The sequence below is a fragment of the Macrotis lagotis genome, chromosome 1 (genome assembly GCF_037893015.1).
Source record: "Macrotis lagotis isolate mMagLag1 chromosome 1, bilby.v1.9.chrom.fasta, whole genome shotgun sequence".
Classification (NCBI taxonomy): Eukaryota; Metazoa; Chordata; class Mammalia; order Peramelemorphia; family Peramelidae; genus Macrotis; species Macrotis lagotis.
In genome coordinates, this window is record NC_133658.1 from 837,859,269 (window position 1) to 837,880,581 (window position 21,313).

The 21,313-nt window shown below is 35.5% G+C and overlaps 1 pseudogene; it reads right to left on the reverse strand.

Annotated features, from left to right (window-relative positions):
* Positions 1–275: 275 nt before the first annotated feature.
* Positions 276–16,969, reverse strand: LOC141507499 (NACHT, LRR and PYD domains-containing protein 12-like; annotated as a pseudogene).
* Between the last annotated feature and the right edge of the window lie 4,344 nt (positions 16,970–21,313).

A 21,313-nucleotide genomic window follows, 5' to 3' on the forward strand; every position in this document is an offset into this window, starting at 1 on the left:
GAATCTGGGGAATTGGAAAAGAGCAGTCTCCCTCTTCCCCTATCCAGGAATGTTTTTCTTTAGAAACAGCATGATCCTCAGATCAACCACCTGGCACCCCAAAATTAGAGGAGGTGCAACACAACATCTTATTGAAATCCCACTAGTCCTCCAGGGATCATTTACCTTAGCAACCAGTTCTGATATAATTTTCCTTAGTGAGAATTTTGCTCAGATTATACAGAGGAGCCCTGGGTTGATCTTCTTTGTTCCTTTCTGTGACGACAGTAATGTAACTCAGTTGTGAGTATGCAGGAAGTTTTATCCTGGAAAGGCAGATACCCTTTCCTGGAGTGGCTGGTATTCTAGATGTTGTTCTCCTGTGATAAAAGAAAGGGAACTGGACATCAATAATTTTGAAAAGTCCCTCCATGCTCAGGATCTTTCCTGCTGTATAAAGTGTTTTGTAAACCAAAAAAGCATGAGTGATTATGGTTAATATTATTCATATGAGAGAAGTAGTTGAATATGATGGATAAAACACAAACTTTAAAGTCAGGAGACCTGAGTTCTAGTCCTGTCTGCTACTTACTGGTTGGGTGAATCTGGGCAAGTCCAACTTCTCTGTCCCAGGAAACTCTAAGAATCTAAGGCCAAGAAAATTCCACATTTTCTTTGATAGAAAGGTTTTTCTGTAATTAAATTTCTACATTATTGAAATCATAAATCCCAAACCCATGAAAATATAAAGATCCAGGAACAATACAGCAAAAGTCCAGATTAGGAAGCCATATCATAAGGTACACATAATTCAAACCAGACCCACTGGAAATATCAGGAGCCTTCTCAGTATGATGTGAGGGATATCAGAAAGTCCCACTGAACTCACATTTCACCTTCATTTCCCTGTCAGAATCTAAGGACCCATATATCCTGACATTCTCTCAAGATAATTTCTAATGGGATAGGGTAAACAGAAAAGTACTACGGCCGAATAACAGTAAGATCAACTCTGCCAGTTTGGTAGACAATATAATAATACCCCCTCTTTCCTACTCTTTCTTTCAGAACTTCTAAAACATTGAGAAAGCTCTGACATGTGAATTAACCTTTTCATCTATGTATACATTCCTGGAAAGCAATCTGAAAGGTAAGCGAACTTATCCAGCAGCATTCAAAATCTTTCTATTTGCTGTAACCGTGGTTCCCCATATGAATAGTGTGGTACTGGCTAGTAGAGAAGTCTGTTTTCTTTTTCACAAGTAGTAGATAGTCAATCCATATTCTATTGCATCTCAGTCTCAGAAGTTGCATTGACTGCACAATTATCTGCAAAGAAAAAGTAGAGTATTGTTTTTCTGCTTTAGGCTTGGCTCTTAGCCTTTTCAACTCAAATAATTTAGCATGAGGGCAGTAGTTGACCTTGATGCATTGGGATATACAGAGTATTCAGGGAAGACTAGGACTCCATATGTGAGGACTTTTTCACTTTTGCTGTAACCTACTACCTAACTCTCATTTATGATCCAAGAAGTTGTAGCATGTGCAGCAGTTGAACGAATGTTTTGGCAGATGGGATAAATCAGGTTGAAGATAACTGACAGGCCTCAAACCTACAGGTGAATTAGAGAGGTGTCTGTCCTAAGATTGTGAAAATATTTCCAGTGGAATGAGTGGATATAAACAATTTGTTCCATAGGGTCAGATAGGGGGCTGAAGCAGACAATGTGGTGTACTTGGAGTTTGGTTAGATGTGGAAGGTGCCAGGGCCATCACGGCATCTTGAGTCATTGCCAGTTGTCTTGATTCATTTTCGTGCCACTGGACAGCAATGACTCAAAGATAGAATGAATCCCATGACTGCATAACTCTGCTTCACTTAAATTCAATTTATATGTGAGTTAAAATATATCACCCATACATATTTACTGTTTACTATTTTACTATATACTATTTCATACAATTTATTTTACTCCTACTCAAAAATCCTATGGCATTGTGACAATGTAACAGGTGTAAATACACTGGAAGTTATAGTAACAGACCTGCACACAAGTGACCCAGGCAATAAAGTCATCTTACTAGACTGAAAACCAAGGTACCACCTTTCAAATTGACTATAATGATTTTAAAAAAAAGGAAAATGGCATATGTTGGAGGAGATTTTCAACTGATTCATCCATTTTGAAGAGCAATCTGTAATTATGCCCAAAGACATATGAAACTGTATGTGTGTGTGTATATATATATATATATATATATATATATATATATATATATACATATCTTTTGATGCAACAATACCACTTATAAGCCTGTTTCTCAAGGTGATCAGGGTAAAAGTACAATGTTAAAAAATGTTAATAGCAGTTTTCTTTTTTGTGTCAAAGAACTGGAAATTGAGAGGATGCCCATCAATGCGGAATGGCTAAACAAGTTGTAGTACATGATTGTGAAGGAATATCACTGTGCTGTAAGAAATGATGATGTGTTTGATTTTAGAAAAAAACACATGCATGAAATAATGAAAAGTGAAATGAGCAGAATCAAGAGAATATTGTATGCAGTAACAGCAATATTGTTCAACGGATAATTGTGAACAACCAAATTTTTTTGAGTATTATAAATGCTATAATCAACCAGAAAAGATCTATTAAGTAAGATGCTACCTACCTATAATAAAAGAACTGATACATAGAAGTATGTTTTATATATTTTTACAAAACGTTATCAGATAGTGACCTTTTCTAGTGTGAGATGGAATGGGAGAATTCAGAATTTAAAAGGCAATAGAAAAATCTTTCATTTTTTATAAAAATTAAAAATACTATTGTGTTTCCTTGGTTCTGAATATTGTATACCTAATTTGTTTCCATATCTCTTTAAAATCCAATACTAAATGATTTTTAATGCTTACTGGTTTAGAATAAAGATTGAGATCTGGTACTAATAAACCTCCTTGCTTCCCAGGTTTTTGTTATTATCCTTGTAATTTCTGATCTTTCACTCCTCCATACAAATTTCATTTGTTCAAGCTTTCCTACTTATATTTTAGGGCTGATAAGGAAAACATTGAATAAATTAATAAGGCAACATAATTTTTATTAATCTTGCATCAACCAAGCCACAAGCAACTAATATATAGCCAATTATTTAGAGTTATCTGTACATCTGCAATGAGAGTTTTATGAGATGATTCATATGATAAGATGAATCTTCAAAAATACAAAGTATTTTGTAGCTTCTGTAGTATCATTGTTGGAATTTTTACTATTTTAGTTCTTATTTAAAGATTCTATTATTTGTAAATAGAATGCTGATAATTTCTTTGGATTTATCTTTATATCCTGCAACTTTGCTGATATTATTTAGCTTATGTTTCAGTCAGTCTTCAGAATTCTCTAAGTATACTATCATGTATGCTATTGAAAATGTTAATTTTGTTTTCTCTTTGCTTCTAACTGAATTCTTTGATTTTTTATTTGTTTTGAATGTAAGAATTTCTAGCATTATGTGAAATAGCAGTGGTAGTACTCTATGTTTCTCCCCTTTTTTGCCTCTGATCTTAATAATTTTGTAATTTTTCCCCACTACATTTGGTGTTTATTATAAATATTATCATCATTCAAATAAAGTAAACTGAGGTAAAGGTCTGAGCATTTTCAATTTATTGATAAGGACAGCAATTACCAATAACAGGGACCTTAGCACCTCAGAAAGGTAAAGAACCCTGAATAAGGGCTGATAGATCATTTTTGTACTGAAAGGAGGCCTATAGCTACAAAATCAGAAGCAACAAAGATATGGGGGAATAATATGATTGGATGGAAATTTGAAATTCAAGGTTAATAACCCTGAGCCCACATGTCCACTAGGAAATTCTGATTGATTTAGTCCACCTGCAGCAGTAAATAAAGACATGTATAATTCTCGTATATAATGGATTTCATCTCATTGGTCAATAATAACTATGATATGGAGAATATGAGCTTCCTTTTTCATGGAAAGGCTTATAATATTTTATTTTTCTATTATTTAAACAGTATTTTTTTATCCCAATTATGTATTGTGAAATTTTTTGCACTCATATTTACAAGATTTTGAATTTCAAAATTTTCTCTTCCTCTTCTGAAATTGGCAGAAAGATTGATACAGTTTATATATATGTCATCATGTATAACTTATTTCCATATTAGTCTTAGTTGTCAAAGAAGAACCAAATAAAAGGAAAAATAGCTTTGTGAAAGAATAAATTAATTGGAGAAAATATGCTTCAATCTGAAATTAAGTATCTTTCACTTTTTTATCTGGATATGGATAACATTTTCCTTCATGGGTTCTTTGTACTTATTTTGTATATGGTTTCTTTTAATTAAAAATATTTCTGTGAAAACTAAATTTAAAAAAAAACTCAGAGGAGAAGATAAAACTTCTAAAAAACTCAAAAACAAAGCAACTTGACTTCCACCATCAGTTACCTGAAATGAGTAATTGTGTTTCTACTGTAATTCACTGAATGAAGTAAAGTTAGCAAAATCCAGATGTCATTTTGAAAACCTAAGCTGAGTAGAGTTTGGCAGGGTTTTTCCTGGAGCCATTGCATACAATACTATAACCATATATGAATGACTCATCTTCTATGAGATTGTTCACAGATATTATTGAAGCATTGACCCACACCCCCAACATGAACTGAACCATATAAATTCTTAAACAGCACAATAAATATAATTCATATAAATCCAGGAAAATACTACTTGTGGCCAATTATATGATTGGGTTAATTAAATTTTTATTATTTTTGTTACTGGGCGATGATAGAAATTATGGTTGATTGGACAAATAAAAAAGGAAAATGAAAAAAGGAATCAGGAAATTACAGCTCTAGTTCCATTCCTCTTCAAGGGATATATGTTCTGGGGAAATAAAAAAAAGTTCTTTATGTTCATGGAGATATTAATGTCATAATTAGGGAGCCAGATTTTATACCTAGTCTTGTGAAGCTGGAATATTGTCAGAGAAAACAACATTCAAGATGTCCATGTCTTCTAAAGTTCTGTCATTTTCTGAATCAGGTATGACCTTCCATACATGTCTGGATCAGGAAAAATATTGACATACCCAATACCCATAAGGTTCAATAATTTTGAGAATGATACAGAGCATGTCCTACTTCCCTCTGATGTTACTAACAACATTAAGCCTACTATGTGGAGTGGCCAAGAAAGGCTGAACCTGGGACAGAATACCGGAAAATGGTAATATTTAGCATGGCCAGAACGAAGCACTGTGATACAATATTATAGTTCATAGTGGGGGACAGTGTAGCCAAGAGTTCTTTTCCCAAATCTTGTCCAGTAGTACCTGGAATAGCCCTTCTCAAGTATGCTGAGTACCATAGATCCAGTGGAAGTTGTTGATATAGAACTTATCTCTCTGGTGTAGATCCAAAGGAAATCCAAAGGGTCCAGTCTAGACAGGTTTGCCTTCATTGTGGATGGAGTTCATGTGGGCTGGTTTGTGACTCCAGTAAATAGAAAGAAACAGAAGGATCTCCTCCCAGTAAGGATGTATATACATTGGGAAAAAAAGGTTTTTCTTGGATAGAAGAGTGCTCAAATAGTATTTCAAAAATGAGATATATGTAAATTCCTCCTTGGTAGAATGAGGGCAGAGGAAGGACATCTGGTCTTTTAATGGTTTCCATAATAATTTTCAAATCAGGGATTTAAGCTCCTTATTCATGTGTTGGATTTAGTCTGGGCTCTGAAGGAGGTAAGGAGTAAATAATTTTAGAGTCACCCTTAGACAGGAGTAGCTCTGAGAAAGAACAAGTGGGTGTCCTTGGCAGAGTCAATGGGACTTGGCATGCCAGTGGGACAAAGGGAGGTACAATTTCCTTCTAGAGTGTTGTTACAATAAATCTAGCCCTAACCGGAGAGCTAAGGTAGAGGAGTACCCATCAGGTGAATTAGTCAATAATGAGTTGGAGTTGAGAGTGCCCAGAGTTAGACATACAGATGAAATCAATTTGTATGCATACAAAAGAGACAAAAGCTATAGAGCAGCTTCTCTAAGCAGCTGCATGGAAGTCATGATATCAGGGGGTAACTTAAATCTTCCTAATCAAATCCAAAGTTCCCCAAAGTTGATAGGGCCTCCCTTGATAAACAGCCAGAAAGAGCTAAAGAGAAAACCTCCAGAAGAGGTGTGGTTTGCCCTCTGCAGTCACCCATCCAATCTGTTTAGTCTTAAACTGATGCTTCTGCTTCTCAATTTCAGTCACTGTAGGAAAGAGATGTTATCACCAGGAGGGAAGAGATTAAAAATATATGTAGTGCCTTTCAGGGCAACAGCATTACAGACACCAAATGCATACAGGTCAGTACTTTTACTTTGGCTAGATGACATGCTCAGCTTGGGCTCTGAGACTAGAGACAGTAAAGCCTACAAGACAGTGTCATAGTCAAAAGCTATGGCACCACCAGTGTAGCAAGCAACATTTATCATAAAAGGGCACCTGAAAGATATAAAATATAATCAGATTTTGCAAAGATATTTCAATAAGATCATCTCAGAATGTTCAGTCATGCCTCCTACTGAAACACAGTCATACAGAGGTTTTCTGGTGACTTGCAGATCAGGGAGCAATGAGGATTCACTGGCATGGCACTTAAAGGTGACATTTTTGTTATCACTTCATATTTGACATGTCTCTGATCTGAAAACATTCTGTGATAAATAAAGTAAGAGGACCTTACCTACATGCATATACCATCAAGAGAGTAGCTAAGTTCAAAACAACACCCTTCTCTCCCAAAGGGTGGTGATGTCACAAACCACAGGTATAGCAGTGGTCCAGCTGCCCCAGCATCAAATGGAGCTGAACAAGTTACTGTGCACATAGCAAGTTCAAATATTTAGGACAGGACACTGGAAACAACCCTCTTTTGCTCATGTCTAAAATGAGAGAAGGACTTAGTGTAATTTGGGAATCCTAGAGTAGGTGCTGATAGCAATGACTTTTTGAGGCCTGTGAGTATAGATGGGTGATGATCAAACTGCAGAAGTTTTGGATCAAAATCTGTAGTCAGAGCAACAAGTGGTTTGATTACCTTGTCAAAGGATGGAAATTCACTATTGACAGTATCCAACTATCCTAAGAATGATATACAGAAGCTGTATCTGATGAGGGAACAAGGAGATGCCAGTTTACACACACAGTGCCAACAGACAAAATTTAGTTGAGATAGTTGAGCTGGGGAAGACACCCCTGAATTTTCATTTTGGAGATTTTGTGACCTTTATTCTAAGGCTGCATCAGAAGATAAGTGTCCTTTGGGGAAATCTCAGCATTTGGGGCTGCTAGCAGGAATCATTATCATTCTGGATAAGAATTAGAGAAGTGACTATTAATAACTAATTGTTAATAATGCAGAGACATGAGGTTTACTCCTCTCATTTTTTAATTCATAAACTTCTCACATCTCATATATCTGAAAGGCAATTTCTTCCTTACTCCTCTGCTTTAGGATATGAACATTTATATTGAGGTAATATCTCCACATGGAGCTTATCCTGGAATAAGGTATAATGTTTTGGTCTAAATCAGATTTCTGCCACTGAATTGCTCTGCAGTTTTCTAGATGTTTTTTAAACAGCTAGTCTTCCCAAGTAATGAGAGTTTTTGAGTTGTTTATAAAACACTATAATATTGTGTTTCCTTCTTTATGTTGTATACTGAACTGTTACATTGATTGATCTTTCTTGAATTAAATTTACCAAAATGTCTTTATGATTACTGCTTTTTTAATATAGTTTCAGTATCCTCCCATTAGATACCTCCTTTCCACTTTTTATTTCATTATTACCCATGGTATTCTTGATCTTTTTCTCTTCCATATGAACTTTGTTATTTTTTCTACAACTCTAAAAATACTCTTTTTGGTTTGCAAGGTAGTAAAATAAGATTAATTTATGTAGTATTAAAATTTATAATATAATGGTCTGACCCACTAATGAGAAATATTATTATTTCTCCAAATTTTTAGGTCTATAAATTAATAGTCTTCAACAAAAAGTATTTTATACTAAAATCAATAAGGTTTCTTGGTGGACCTTGGTAGATATATTATCAAATATTTCATAGCTTCTGTAGTTAATTGAATGCACTTTCTTTTTTAGCACATTTTGCATATTTTATTTGTTAAATAGAGGAATGATAATTTATGTGATTTTATTCTATATTCTGCAACTTTGCAGAAGTTATTATTTCAATTAATTTTTGACTCTCTAGAGATCAACAGATTATCTAGAGTTCTACAATTGCACCAACATATCATCTACAAAAGGGATAATTTTCTTTTTTCTTTGCCTATGCTCAATCTCTCTGGTTTTCTTCTTATTGTTCTAGCTAGATTGTAACACTATGCTAAATGGCACATTCTTATTTATTCCTGCTGTTACTGAAAAGGGATCTCCAGTGTATATAATGTTTGTGCTTTAAGGAAAATATACTATGTTAAAGAAAAGTTGCCTGAAACCTATGATTTTTAGAATTTTTAATAAAATAGAATTACTTCATTTACATAAAACCTTTTTCAGTATCTATTGATATTATCATGTGATTTTTACTATTTGTATTGTTAATATGGTCTTTTACATTTACAATCTTCCATATGTTGCACCAATTCTGGTCAAAGTGATTGATCGTACTTTGTTATAGACTTCTGAATTATATTTTCATCACTTTTTGGTTAATGTTCATTAGCATTAATATCACTTTGATTACTTTTTTTCCCCTTTGTTTCTCCCTGGTTTAGTTACAAGACCTTTTTTTACATCAAGGAAAGAAATAAGAAGATTGACTTTTTTATTGCAAATATTTTTATGTATTATTGGAATTAATTTTTCTTGAATGATTGATGAAATTCACTTTTGTATCCATTTGGTCCTTAAGTTTAGCTTTACTCTAGAAGCTCATTTATGGCTTGTGGAATTTCATTTTATTGCTAATGAGTTTTTGGAATGTTTTACTTTTTTGTTAATCTGGGCATTTTGCATTTTTTGCAAAATATGCTGTCTCTAAATGATCAGTTTGTTAGCATATAATTGGGCAAAAAGATTTCTATTAGACATGGATGATGATTAATTTTTGCCATAGTTCTAAATGGTACCAAGAATAGCTGCACCAACCTGATAACATTTTACTAGTGTTCCTATATTCACACAATATCTTTTTTGTCATCTTTACCAATTTGCTTAGAACAAAATAAAACTTGATTGGTTTTAATTTCAATTTCCCTTACTATGAGTTATTTGGATCATGTTTTCATGTTGTCATATATTCTTTTCCAATCTTGTTTTCCTGTCTACTGACACATTTATCTCTTATGTTAATCACATATAAATTTAATATATTAGACATTTATCATTAATTTTTGAAAAAAATATTCTCCACATAATTTTCCCATTTTATTTTGATAGATAGAAATATAGATAGATAAAATATTTGAGGATTTACTAGCTATCTGGAATTGTGGTGCAATTTTGGTAGAGGAGGAATACACATAAAAATATATTAGATATTTTCTTCAAGGATCTTATATTTTCATAGGGAAAACAACACATAGAGAGGAGAGACAGAAAGGAGATAAACGTAATACAATCATCTGGGGCAGGGGGGGACATAGGTGGAGATGAATGAAAGATTTTGTGTAGGCCTATAATGAAGCAAAAATGAGGCAAAAGCTAGTCTATCAAAAGCAAGAAAAGTAGAAATAGAATCCAATTTTCCAGAGCTTTGGGGAAGGAGGGAGTAGAAATGAACTTTATAGTAAATATCTGTTTAATATTTCATATTCCATTTTATTTTTATTTTACCTCTCTTATTTAAGAAATGTCTTCTGTAGTTATAAAGGTACTTGATTGTAATTATTTTTATAGTGTAAATTTTTGTATTTAGTTCACCTAATCCATTTTGAGTTTACCATGGAACATGGTGTGAGTATTGAAATTGAGTTTCTGCCAAAGTGCTTTGTAGTTTCATAGCTGGATGTCTTGAAAAGGGAATCCCTTGGAAATTATATTTTTGGCTTTATGCAATAGAGGGATACTGTATTCAAAGGTTTCTGTTTATACTTTATCATGACTTTTTTTTAACTATTTTATTTTATTTTAACCATTACCAAATAAATTTCACATCTACTGCTTTATAATAAAGTTTGAGGTTTGGTAATGCCCTTTTTAAAAATAGTTTTTCCTATTATTTCCCTAGAGATTGGACTTTTTGATTCTGGATTTTGTTATTATTTTTATCTGATTCTGTAACATATTTACTGGGTAACTTGAAAGGCATAACACTAAGCCTATAAATTACAAAAGGATTGTCTTTTAAATCTCTCCCTGCCTTTGAAGGTCTTATATTCTATATATGCATGTAAACTTTAGATAGACAGGAAATAAGATCTTCAAGGGCATGGAGTCTTTTATTCTTCTCACTTTATCTTCAGGATCTTGCACAGTGCATGGTACAAAGCAGGTGTTTAATAAATGATTGTGAATTGATCAAAATTTTATTCAAATAATGCAAAGGAGATAACATCTGAAGTGTGCATGTGTATACTTGCTTATATATTGATAGATCGTTGCAGATACATGTGTGTGTGTATTCACATACATGCATGCAAATAGGTACTTATGTGTAGGTATAAATACATTTTAGATAGGATATTCTATGATCCTATCATTTATATATTATATACACACATATACAAAGACACATACATATATGCAAAGACACTTATGTGCACACACACACACACACACAAGATAGGGAAACCAAATTGAAGGCATTTTCAGTCATTGTAGTAAGAGGTGATAAGAACCTGAATTAGTCTGGGAGACATGGGTGGAGAAAAGGAGAAGGATATGAGGGAAATTGTGGAAGTACAATTAATAATATTTAGGGGATGAGAAAGAGTAAAGAAGTAAGGCTGGCCCAAAAATAGCAAATCTAGGTACCTGGAAGAATGGTTTACTTAAACAGCAAAAGGGACTGTGGGAAGAGTAGTGAGTACTGGGTGAGAATATTAATGAATTCTGCAAATTAAGAGCAGGAAGAAATCTTAGCAGAAGAGGAAACTGAGACATTGAGAATTTAGATGACTTGCCCAGGGTTCTATTTGAGGCAAAAAGTGAACCCAGATCTTCCTGAACATGTTGAGTCTGAGATATCTAAAAGATATCAAGTTTGAAATGTCCAACAACTAAATGGTAATATAGAGCAAAATCAAGAGAGAAACCAAAGTTGGATATATAGATTTTTTTTATCATCATTTCTTCCTGTTTTTTGTCTGTACTTTATAAAATACATAATTTGTTCTTTATATACAGAGGTATACATTTTGTGTTCTGATACATTGTTGATAATGCAGTATAAAGTTCATTGAATTTGAAGTCAGATGGTCTTGGTTTAAATTCTTCCTCTCTGATCTTGGGCAAGACACTTAGTATCAGTGTGCCAGATTTTTTGATTGGGAAAATCAGAGGCCTGGACTGGATGGTCTCCAAAAGCCCTTTCCAACTCTAAATTTATAATTTTATTATCAATATGTTTCTTTGCTGATTCTATGGGATATTCTTAGTTTTTTTCAGGTCATGGATAAATAGAGATAATTCTGTCTTTCCTGTGCTAATGCATATCTTTAATTTAATTGTCTTTTCTTATTGTTATAATATTTCTAGAACAATATCAAGTAACATTCATAAAAAGGACTACATATCCCATATTCCCTTTTTCTTTTCTCCCATTCTTCTTTTCATTATCCTAATTTTTCAATCATATAGATTTTGGTCTATCCTTTCTTTTCCCATCTTCCTCAGTTCTTTCTCTTACTTTCCCCACTCCTATATAGACAGCTATCCCACCTATGGCACCAACTTAGACTTATGTCAGTTTTTCAAATTTGCAGTTTGGATTTCTTAGTGCTTTACAAAGATTTTTCCAGGTGACAGTCTGAAGTCTTTTTTTCCTTAGAAAAGCCAAAATGGATAACTAAAGATATTTACCCCAGTGCAGCTTGAGCTCTTTCAGGTTCTGATTCTTGCTGACCACAGAAAAGAGATCTTGCCAAACACAAGTAGATAAATCAAAATAATAATCACTAGAGAGAGAGAGAGAAATGAGAAGAGAATTTTACTGTGGCAATCAAGTTTTCTCCCAGTATTGATGTGTCTACTAATTTGTCTGTATTGAAAAATGAAAAGGTTCTACAGAAAATTATACAAGTTCTTAGAGAGACTAGAATAGTTGGGATTAGATGCTTGGGAGTTTGAAGGTCAGAATATCTGAGACAAATTCCAGTACTGTCAGCACCACTCAGTCTTCACCCTACTCCCTCTTCCTTGGTACCTTTTTAATCTATCAGCATTACCCCAAACCCCTCAGGCTAAATGACAAAGCTGAATCAATCATGCTGAGCAGAGAAGAAGACACCCAACCTAAGGAAGGAGAAAAAGATCTCTAAATATCCAACATGTTCAGAGGCTCAGAAATTCTCGTGATAGACTCAGTCTTTCAGGAAAAGAGGAAGATCATTTGTACTCAGAGCCCTCTCCAGGGCACAGCAATTAGGGAATCTATAATGGGGAACTGCTATTGAGATAAGAGGATGGACAGCACCTCCCATCAGATCTCAATGGAAAGTAGATCCCCCCCCCCCACAGCTAGTGCTAAAAGAGAGTAAATTTAATGCTCATATGAATATATTCAACTTGTAACTTTCCCAACCTTCACCTACATAAAAGGGTAAGATTATTTTTCTACACTTCCCCAACCACTGCTCAGGCTTCATCTGTAGTTATTTCCCCTTTTTAAGAAGCCATTGTTAAGTTTTTATTTTATTATGATTCTATGGGAGCTGGATATAACTTTGGACCTCCCACTTTCCTAGATATTCTTGAGAAATATCCTGAAGATTTTAAAAACATATGGAGAAGAGTAATGTACAAAGTGCCCAAGGACACAGAAGGTCAGAACCCAATCTCCTTGTGAGTCTTGCCCTTTGTATTACCAGAATTTAAACTAATGCTATGCACATGCAGATATCTAATAAAGGAACTGTTATCAAAGATAAAGGAATCACACAGTGATAGGTGAATATAAAGGGGAAAAAATTGAATTCAAAGATATTAAGAAGAAAACTTAGGGGTGACTAGGTGGTGCAGTGGATAGAGTACCAGTCCTGGAGTCAGGAGTACCTGAGTTCAAATCCAGCCTCAGACACTTAATAATTACCTAGCTGTGTGGCCTTGGCCAGCCACTTAACCACATTGCCTTGCAAAAAACTAAAAAAGAAGAAGAAGAAAACTTAGAAATGCAGCCATGGCTTGAGTCCTATTCTCCTTTCCTTCCCTTCTCCCTGCTTTGCCTTCTCAACCAGCAACATTATTAAGGATTCTAAAACAGAGAACTGGTACCACAGCACCATTTATTCCATGATAAATCACTGCCTGAGAGCTCTTTAAAACAGAGGAAACATCTGGACACACAGAAGAGATGAGATTTTCTCTGATACAAAAAGAGAAAGGTGTTGGACATAGACCTGGAAATTTGAATAAACCCAATTTCCTGTCCTTCTCCCCTCTTTGCAGGACCTCAGTTGCCTGGACAGAATATCTTTCAATCAACTTCATTTTGCTATGGTCATTCTGTGTACAGGCTTTTCTTTTCACAGATAACAATATAGTATCACCTATGTAGAGATCTATCAAATGCAATTTTAATAGTACTAATTCAATGGGGTGCCTTATGTGGGGCTAACACATAAATGGTGGAAAAGCACACCATCTGTTTTCCACAAAGGCGCAAGGAATGGTGAAGTGCCACGGTGCCAGTGTTTGGCTCTTTGTTCCAAAACTGTGTCTCCAAAGAAAAGCCAGGATGACAATCTGGGCTGAACTTGACCAAAGCTGAAAGAACATTGGGCTCCCTCAGAGGAAAGTTCCAATGTTCCATCTGGCTGCAAAGAGCTTAGCAAAGCGTTCAAGAAATAAAAAATGAAGATACTCACAAGTAAATTCTCCAGGCCCCAGGATAGTTTTTAAAGCAGAAAACTGCATTCAGGGCTTGGTGGCAGTGGAAAACAGCTACTTTGATTTCTTGAATGTTAACTGGCACCTGGGTTACAAATTCAATATCTTGAGTCTCATATAAATAATAATGTGATTGTGGGAAATGAGTTCTGTAATGAAAATCTTATAATCTCTGTGAATTTCTTCCTTAACCCACTGCAATAACTGTGACTTGATTTCTGGTGAAAAGAAAGCAGAGACAGTGACTGCCTCTAAGTCATGTCTCCTTAAGTCCTCCTCCTCAAACAGCAATTTCCTCTCCCAGATCCCGTCAGCAGCCAATCTACAAAGACCCTTCAAGTGCTGAGGTACAAAGTCTGTCATCATGTGTGATTGAACTGATATAACACATATATAGAGCAATGGTAGTTTTCAAAGCCTAGATGGGATCTTGTCCTTTCTCCTCTTGCTGCTGCAAGCAAATGCAAACAATCCAATTCATCAGGGCAACAGAGTACATGGTGAGCAGTGTAGCATTGTCTTCTACTAAACTAAAGGCATTTTTAGCTACAATCTCATTTCTTAAAAATTTGTAGAAATACTCCTTCTTTTGCTGTACAGAGAACACCAGGATCTCCACATGATGTGAATTTGCTAACAAAAAGACTAAATTTTCCCAGAGCAGTGAGTCTAGTAGTGAGTAGCAAGGAGGTTTCAGGGAGCAAGGTTTTCCTTAGTAAACTACTCAGCAGGAGGGACACTGCCCTCTGCTGCTTCCAGTCTTTGCACAGATCACATCTGGGCTCATTACAAGGGGATTTCAGTTCATCTAAACCAATAATAATGAAGAGATGTCTCTGGCTGGGACATGATCTCTGTCATGGGTGGCTGTGGATCAGGTCACTTGAAAGCAATGAAATAAGAAAAACTATTTTCTCTCCTAATGGGTTCAGTTCTCTGCAAGTGAGATACAAAACATAGTCAAATCTCTTCTGGTAGAATTTTCCTTCAGCCCAGTCCAACATCCCTTTTTTATGACCAGAGTCATCTTCCCAATATCAGCAACCCCTTGAAGCACAACAGTGAGGGGTTGGACATCTGTCTTTTGATCAGGATCAAATAAAGCTGACACCTCTATAAGCTGTCCTTGCTTCTCCATGATCATAGCATGTTTCCATCCTTGGACTAGGAGTTCATGTTCTTTCTCCTCCTTGTAATGGTAGTCTGGAAACAGCAGCAGCTGTGTGAATCGGTGGTGAAAGAGTTAATGCTCCCCAGGACAAGCATTCCTATCCTTCAAGAGTTTAATTTCTCTCTCATTTATTCTTGGTAATTATTTCTTTCATCTAATGATAAAACAAAGAGATGTTCAGTATAAAATTTACTTGGGAAAAGTCCCTGAGATTATACTTTTGGTATCACTGTTCTCAGAGTCCATATGGAGGTAATATGCTACCCTTGGATCTGCTCTTACCTCACATCAGCTTATGTCCAAGATAAGCTCCAAAAACCAGCCTCCACCTCAACGTAAATGATGCTTCTGAACCACAACCTTGACAATAATAGAGGCCTAATCAGAAGTCTTCCTTTTCTCTATTTTGTTCATACAATGAAGTCTAAGTTGGCCCCACAATTCAAGGCCTTCCTATTTGTTTATCCTTATTTCCTCCCAATTGCCCCAAGTGCACCACGAGTTTCTTACCCTCCACTGCTTAGTTAATGTCAAAATTTAAATCCACAAATATTAAGTGCTTACTATATGCAAGGTAGTTTGCTAAAAGCTGAGGATAAGAAGACAAAAAAAAGTTCCTTTGCATAATAAATTCACAATCTAATATGGGAATTGACATGTAAATAATTATGTACAAACAAGAAATAGACAGGATAAAATGAAGATAACCTCAACAGGAAAATACTAACAAAAGGGTCACTAACAAAAGGAGTCTTCCTGCAGGAGGTGGAATTTTGTTGAGACTTCAGGGAAGTCTGGAGATGGGAATGAGTAGGAGGAGAGTTTACCAGGCAGAAGAGACAGTCAGTGACAAGGTAGTCATCAAGTTGAATGTCCTATGCTCACCAAAGAACCATTTCTTCCTAAAAACTCTTCTAACCAAGGAATCAACACAATGGAAGCATTTCCAAGGCCTTTATCTCAGAATGGATGATTGGAATTTCCATTTAAGGAAGGCATTCAGGCTAGCCACTTCTTCACTCTGTATACTAGGCAGCATTTAAAAATTTCTCTATCACACCCCAAATCAAGTATTTCCTTCAAATTTTTCAGTTTCTTTTTATGTGTCTTCTTCCCTTATTGGAGTGTAAAGTACAAGAGGTCAGAGACTGTCTTTCTTTCTGCTTTTATTTCTGTTCCCAACTTTAAACATAGTAGTATACAGTTAAATGTTGAATATATGCCTATAGGCTAACTGACATAGGATAAGCAATAAGGGTTCAAATATTGCAGCTACACAAGTGAGACCTTGATATATCCTGATAGTAGGATAAATTTAGGTGATGTAAAAGATGCCATTAAAAATTTATTTGAAAATCTTGTGTATATTGCAGAAGAGCAAATTGCTGTTGAATTAGCTAGGTTAATTGGTTGTTATCCTTCATTCTCAAAGAAGACCAAAATGGCATCATAAAGATAAAGTTAAGTTACAGGGTGTTCAGTGTGGAAGATCAGACCAATATAAGCTCAGAATGCTCTCTCACGGGTTAGGCATAAAAAGTCCATGTGAACATATGGTATAGATTCTCTAAATCCACACAACTCGTATCTCTTTTTGAAGTTCTTCAATTCTGATTTGCTCAGAGAGGGCAACACCCATTTGGATGAGGGCACATCATGCTTGGTGTTCCTGTTCAAGTGTCTCCCATGTCTCACAGTTAATTCCAAAATTCTTCGGACAGACATTGAGAGTATACTTCTGACCACATGCGAGTGCTTTCCTTGTCTGTGCTCCCTAAAAAGAAGTCTTTTGAAACATGTAGCTGGCCAGCCAGAGTTGTGCATGGTGCAGTAGAATTTGAATACTTGGCCTGAGAAAGAACTTCAGTGTCAGGTACTTTCCAGGTGATTTCAGAATCTTCCTAAAATAATTCAAATGTAATGAATTTATTTTCCTGGAATGGTACTTATACACTGTCCAATTTTCAGAGGCATACAACAATGAAGTCAGAAAAACAATTCTATAGAACTTCATTTTGGTAAACATTCAAATACCTCTTCTGTCCCATAATTTCTTTCAGAGTCTCCCAAATATAGATGTAGCTCTGGCAATGCATGTGTCCATCTCATTATCAATGTGAACTTCCCTGGAAAATATACTGCCAAGATAAGTGAATTTATCCACAATATTTAAAACTTCTCCATTTGCTGTAACTGATGGTTCCATATATGAATGTGGCTCTGGACAGTGAAGCATATGTGTTTTCTTAGAGTTAACTGAGCAACAAAGAATCAATCCTTATTTTGATTCAGTTCACTTTCAGAGACTACATGGAGTGGAAAATCATTTGTGAACAGAAAATTATGCACCTACTCTCCCTCCATTTTAGTCTTGGCTTATAGTCCTTTCGGATTAAATGAATTTACCATCAATGTGGTTGCCAACCTCAATGCCATGTTTATCCTCCCTGAAGGTGTCTGACAATATTACTTTAAATGTAATTCTACAATGTATGGGAGCAAGCACATAGCCCTGTTTCAATCCATTAGTAACTGGGAAAGCATAATAGAACTGTCCATTATCCAAAATCCTAGCAAGCAAGGCATCAGGAAATTGATAGGCCATACTGATGAACTTTGGGCAACTAAATTTTTACATAATTTTTCAAAAGCGCTCATACTGGATAGCATCAAAGGCTATCAGTGAATGATATTTACAGAGCTCTGTTCTTCTCCTAGCATTTCTCTTGGAGTTGTATGACAGCAAACACCATATCAACCATTTTTAACCATTTCTGAAGCCATAGTGGCTCTTCTACAAGGTGAAGGATCAATTTATTAATAAGGACTCTGGCAAGATTCTTGCCAGAAATTACAGAGAGAGAGAGAGAGAGAAAGATCTCTTCTTTGATTGTCACAGAACAATCTATTTCCTTTACTTTTTTTATTTTTATTTTTAGGTTTTTTTGCAAGGCAATGGATTAAGTAGCTTGCCCAAGGCCACAGCCTCTGAGGTTAGATTTGAACTCAGGCCCTCCTGACTCCAGGGCCAGTGCTCTATCCATTGTGCTACCTAGCTGCCCCTCCTTTACTTTTATAAAGCTAGAAAGTGAAGGCCGGGGCGGCTAGGTGGTGTAGTGGATAAAGCACTGGCCTTGGAGTCAGGAGTACCTGAGTTCAAATCCGGTCTCAGACACTTAATAATTACCTAGCTGTGTGGCCTTGGGCAAGCCACTTAACCCCATTTGCCTTGCAAAAAAAAAAGAGAGAGAAAAAAAAGTGAAGACCTTGGGGATAACCTCCTCTTGTCATATAACCCAGAAAATTTTAATCAGTTTTTGTATGAAAAATGGACCCTCCCACCTTCTAAATCTCACCTAGAGTGCAATCAGCATCAGATACTTTTCCACAGGAAGAGTTGAATGGCATTCAAAGTCTCTTCTTCTGTTGGAAATTTTTCTATAAAGGGATTGAATTCAACCTGAGGTAAATAGTTAGTGGCTTTGGTATTGAGTCATGGGAGTCTGAAGAGAATACTATGGAAGTGTTTATCCCATCTTCCCAAGATCATGTCATTAGCACTCATAATGCTGGCTCCATCAGCACTGAGTAGTTGAGATGCCCCATTTGTCTTTGATTCAGAAAAAGCCTTCAGGGCATCATAAAAGTGTCATGGTTTCTATTATCAGTGTAAAACTGAATTCCATCTACCTTTTCACTTAGTCAAGAATCTTGCATCTCTCTAAGCTTCACTTGTACTCTTTTTGATGGAGTTAAATACTGTTTTCTTACAGATGAATGAAAACCCTACTAGTAAATCCTATGAGTTCTTTTTCATGTATCAGCTTCTGAATTTCCCCCATTATTTTGTCAAATCAGTCTTTATGTTTATGAATCTTCTGACCAAGATGAGTAAATGCAGTGCTCTCCACCTAATCTCTGAAAGCTGCTCACTCCAATTGTGCTTCATTTTTGTCAAATGTGTATTGGCTCAACTTTCCCTACAAGTTAGCAATGAACTGCTCCTGCTCAGGGAAACACTGTAATCTGTTGATGTTGAGTCTTATGGAAATCATCTTGCCTTCAGGTTGCTGCTTTTGATGGATGCAAATATTTCACTTGGAGAGGATAAGTCTGTGACTGGTACAGCACTCTGCCCCTCACATTGCCTTCATCATTTCAATCTGCCTAATCTCCTTATAATGACATAGCCTATTAAATACTAATGTTTACTGCCAGGTGCATCTACAAAATTTTATCACATTTATTTTCATGGAAGACATTTGTGATGAGAAGGTCATGAAATGCACAAATCTTCATTAGTTAAGTGACTACTACTATTGATGTTTCTAAATCCTTTACTCAGAGGATTTGATACTCTATGCCTACTCTAGCATTATGGTCACCCAGAATTATAATTTTTTTATCTTCTGACTCATTGATGATGAGGGTCTCCAGGTTTTCACAGAAGTACAAGCTTGCTGACTAGATTAGTTTTGATTACAAAACATAAACAGGCTTCCTGGTGCTCCCCATCACTATAGTCAATGAATAAAAGGTGCATGCTCATTTAGTTTTGGTAAGTTGGCTTTCTTGTTTCATTCACAGTGTTAGGAACAGAAAAATTTATAACTTTTTGACCAATTTTATAATCTATGATGACACTCAAAGATGTGACAAGTAGGCACAATTGTACAGATGTACTTGATCAGTATTTCAAAGGACATGTCTACTTCAATATGCTTCAGATTCCATGTAGAATTTTAAAAACGAAGCTATATTTTTCTGTTGTTGTTGTGATATATCCACTGTCTCTGGACTTCTGCTGAGAAAACATTTCTGCCTACCCATCATCATAGCAACAAGGGACTACATTTTCTACTTCCTGTTCTCCACGAAATGATCTGGGAACTCTTTCCATCTAGAGCCAAATGCCCATTGTTCCATAAATTCTTGGAATACAATTCCAATATCATATGGAACCATGGGGACATGTTCTTGAATTTTTAGTTCTTTAATTGATTGCTGGGATATTCTTAACCTTCAAAGATCCTAAAAGAAAAGTTCCAATTTCCTCCCCTTTTGAAGATCAAGAATCATCCATTACTGAGCATAGATTCTGAAAGGCATCACAGGACTATGAGTTTGATAGTGATTACTGACCAAGGTGGGGAATGGCAGAACTGGGGCAAGAACTGATCCAAGATTCCCTTGGGGAAAGAAAAACAGGAAACAATAAGAAACCCATCTGTTGTTTTAGGAAATATTTGCATGCTAAGAGTAGGAATGGAGTTGGAGGACAGTATTATAGAGATTTCAGTTAAAACTCTGAGGAACAAGAATGAAATGTGTCTCAGTACCCCAAACTTCACAAATAAATACTAGTTAACGGAGACAAACACAATGATATAATTTATAGCTTAGTACTTTCTTCTGTGTCTTAGAAGACACAGGTTAGGAAGAGGGTATGGGTCTCTATTTTTTACTATTCCTTCTGCCCAGGTCACTCAAAAACCCTCTACAGTTTCTAGTTTGTGTCTAGAAAATGGTTCCACTGACTGGTCTGGTTAGAGCTCAGGAAAATATTTGGGCAGAATGTATATATATATATACATATATATATATATACACATATGTGTATGTCTGACTTGTGAGAGAAAATTGTGATAGTAGGGCTGCATTTACATGTATGCAATGTGATGTTGTGTGAGAGATAGATAGGGAGAGTATATGCTGTGTACATGTAAAGATTTCTGTGAAGATGTGAACATGTGAATATGTTGTGATGTTGTATTTAACATAACAGGAAGAAGTCAGAAACATACAAGTCATTGTTGACAACTAGGAAACAGCTTTCTGACCTGGGGGATCAGGAATAGATGGTGATGTTGGAATCCAAAGTAAGGTTAATAGCAGTATCAAAAAATTGTCCAAGGGGTGAGTGAAATGACTTGGCCTTGAAAAACAGGGATTGCTTCCTTTTTTTCCTTTGTAAGTTAGTGCCTAACACAGAGTAGGTAAGTTACAACTATTTGTATAATTGAGATGCTTAATTAAAAAGACTTTGGGTTTTACAATTTCTCAAATTTA